The 3777-nt window shown below is 44.1% G+C and overlaps 1 protein-coding gene across 3 annotated transcripts in view; it reads left to right on the top strand.

Moving 5' to 3' along the window:
- The window catches only part of LOC105556365, a 12635-nt gene that overhangs the window by 1946 nt on the left and 6912 nt on the right, over positions 1 to 3777 (top strand). The window lies entirely within an intron of this gene.

Below are 3777 nucleotides of genomic sequence, written 5' to 3'. Positions count from 1 at the left end.
TGTTGAGTATCGAGTGCGACTGTAGAGCGCGCTCGTGATGAAGAAGAAGCAATGGTCGATATCGATCGAAAAAGTCATGGTCGGCTACGGTCGGTCTTGAGTGTCGATTTATAAGTTTATATTTTAAAATAAAGTATTAGTCAGTTTTCATCAAGCATTGAGCAATTGTGCATTCCCGGATCAACCCAACATTCAATACAAAACATATGGTCCTTCGAGCCGGATTCATTCAAGTCTCAGTATTGCATCGGACGACGAGGATAACCTCCCGACGGTCGTGATTGTGACTATCAAGGGTCCGCGATACACGAGACAGGAAAGCAATGCCAAATTTCGGGAAGAGCACACATCGTTGACAAGCATCGAGAACACAACGTGAGATTACCTGTATACAATACATATTCGAGAAGCATCTACAATCGGGCAGCTGCCATTTTGTCGTTTCGCAAGCGAGCGAAGCGAACATTCGAGAACCATAAAAAAAACTGTCGAGCGCAACACAGTAGTAAGTATAAGCGGCGGATTTGAGGTTAGTCGAGATATCGAGACGAGAAGTATTCTCGCGAACAGCGAGCCAGTACAACATCTATCACAACAGTGATTCAGTCAATACGAGACGTCAATAAATCAACAGAGTCGTTTGTCGTCACAAACATAAACATCGTAGTTACATCAAGGGACGTGTATTTGGTCTGTAGTAATCATCTCAATATTTAAGATGGCACAAAAAGAGTTAACGCAATTGAATAGAGAACGCGGTATCATAAAGGGCTAGGTAACGCGCATCCAAACCTTCTTTGCAGGTTTTGACGCAGCTACAGAGAGCCTTGAGGAAGTCGATGCAAGACAACAAAAACTTCGAGAACTATGGGACTTATACGATCAAACGCAATCAAAAATCGAGAGTATCGACGATTCCGACGAGCAACAGAAGGAGCGTGACATCTTTGAGGCCTCCTACTATCGTGCCGCAGCAGCAGCTAAGCGACTCTTGACACCACCTGCCACTTCAACCAACAGTGGAGGGAATGCAAGGTCTCGAAGAGATCCAATTGTCGCGCAGGACGATACAGAGCAAACCATATCTAACATTAAATTGCCATCACTAAATCTTCCGAAGTTCGATGGCAGCTACGCTCAGTGGCTGTCATTTCGCGATACGTTTCAGGCACTCATCGACGAGTGTACCTCGTTATCTGCAATCCAAAAATTTTATTATCTGAGATCCTCATTACAAGGAGTCGCCAGTCAGGTTATAAATTCGTTGGAAACCACAGCTGCCAACTATAAAGTAGCTTGGGATCTATTAAAAACACGGTTCGAGAATAAACGTTTGATGCTTCATCACCATGTTCATTCCTTGTTTGAATTAGCTGCTATTCCGAAAGAATCAGCTCCGCAACTGCGAAAACTCGTCGATGAGTCTCTCAAACATCTAAGGGCACTTGATTCACTGGGGCAACCAACCAGTGAGTGGGACTGTCTGATGGTGTATTTAATCAGCTCTAAATTAGATTCAAGCACGCGTCGCAAATGGGAGTCGAGGATCACAGCAAATGACCCCCCAACCTTTGAACAGCTCACAGAGTTTTTAACGCAATATTGTTCAGTCTTGGAGACCTTGCAACCCTCCAAACACACAGCGAGTAAAACACAAAGCGAAAAGAAGGAAAAGAAGTCAGATCAAGCGATTTCTTGCGCGAGTCTTAAGAGTAATAATTCTAAGAGTTGCGTCATGTGCAAGGGTGAGCATGTGATTTACAATTGTACAACGTTCAAAGACGCATCAGTCGAGACGCGCTTAAACGAAGTTAAACGCAATAAATTATGTTTTAATTGTTTGCGAGATAATCACACAGTAGATAAATGTTTAGCAGGCGGATGTAAACGTTGCGGTAAGCGGCATAATACGCTACTCCATTTTGACGAGTCTCGCCCGAAAGTTAATAACGATAACGCGTCAGTCGAAAAATCGAGCTCTAATTTAGACAACCATGATCATGCGTCCAAGGACTCATCAAATTCTCTTACATTATCGCATTATTCCGTTAGTAAAAGGCCGCAAGTTTTGCTCTCGACGGCACTCGTCAAGATATACGATAAGGCGGGTAACCCGCATCTGTGTAGGGCTCTTCTGGATTGTGGATCGCAGTCCAACCTAATTACAAGAGACTTAAGCGACAGGTTACAACTAACGAAACAACAAATTAAGATCTCGCTTTCAGGAGTCAATTTGAGTAACTCGAGTGTCACAGAATCACTTCACGCCTCAATCAAATCGAAGGTGAATGAGTTTCAGACAAAGCTCTCGTTTTTGGTCCTAGAACATATCACAGGACACTTACCCACTTCAAATGTTGACGTCCAGCAGATCGTAGTGCCAAAGGACGTCGTCCTTGCCGACGCATCGTTTCACGTTCCAGGAAAAATAGATTTACTTCTCGGTGCCGGCATATTCTGGACGCTATTATGTATAGGACAGATACGAATTCCGAACAGTCGGCTGATACTTCAAAAAACCAAGCTCGGCTGGATTGTCTCCGGAACTATTCCACTCATCGATACAAAATCTGAAATCGTTCAGTCAGTAGTGTGTGGATTCACATTCGACCAAGAACTGGAGCAGCAGGTCGAAAGATTCTGGAAGATCGAAGAGTACGCTCCACATAAAAAATATTCAGCAGAAGAGCAGATATGCGAGAATGACTTTCGAACTACGCATCGAAGAGATACGGATGGGCGATTCGTAGTCAGTCTCTCTTTTCGCGATGGTATAGATAGATTAGGAGAGTCGCGTAGCACGGCGCTTAAGCGGCTCAATGCAGTCATTCGAAAATTGAATCGACATCCTGATCTAAAGGTCCAGTATAAAGCATTCATGGACGAGTATCTTGCATTGGGTCACATGACTGAAGTTTCGGATAACAGCCAAACCAAGCATTTTTGTCATTATATTCCACATCATGCGGTTTTGAAGGAGTCAAGCACGACAACGAAGCTAAGAGTAGTCTTCGACGCTTCGTGCAAAACATCAACAAACGTATCGCTCAACGATATCTTGCGAGTCGGCCCAACTATCCAACAAGATCTCTTCTCGATCATCGCTCGTTTTAGACAGCATCAACATGTTATCACGGCCGATGTAACTAAGATGTACCGGCAAGTCAATTTGCAAGAGAATCAACGAGATCTTCAAAGAATTCTGTGGCAACCAGACGCACAACATTCAGTAAAGGAATATAGACTGAACACTGTCACGTATGGATTGGCAACAGCACCGTTCCTCGCAATTCGGTGTCTACATCAATTAGCGTACGACAATCAAGACGAGAATCCAATCATCTCTGACATAATTCGCAACGATTTTTATGTCGATGATTTACTTACCGGCGCAGATACAATCGATCAGGTACGCTCAATTAAACGAGAGGTTACTCGAATCTTGTCCACTGGGAAACTTCCGCTACGAAAGTGGAACACAAACACACCAGCTGTCATCGAGGAAGAACGTGAGACCAATTCGGCCATCGACCGACCGATTGGGGAAGAAGTCAAAACATTGGGTTTATACTGGAACCCGGCGGACGATGTCTTTCGGTACAAGGTCAGAGTATCGGACACGAACAAACGAGTAACTAAAAGGAATCTCCTGTCATTGATATCACAAATATACGATCCATTAGGTTTGGTAGGGCCGACATGCATCAGGGCCAAGATCATTCTTCAGCATCTTTGGAGGCAGAAAATCGGTTGGGACGAGTCACTTCCTGCTGATTT

The sequence above is a fragment of the Vollenhovia emeryi genome, unplaced genomic scaffold (genome assembly GCF_000949405.1).
Source record: "Vollenhovia emeryi isolate VEMERY1.0 unplaced genomic scaffold, V.emery_V1.0 DF940075.1, whole genome shotgun sequence".
NCBI lineage: Eukaryota > Metazoa > Arthropoda > Insecta > Hymenoptera > Formicidae > Vollenhovia > Vollenhovia emeryi.
The sequence above is the reverse complement of the archived record's forward strand: the minus strand, read 5'-3'. Positions and strand labels throughout refer to the sequence as shown.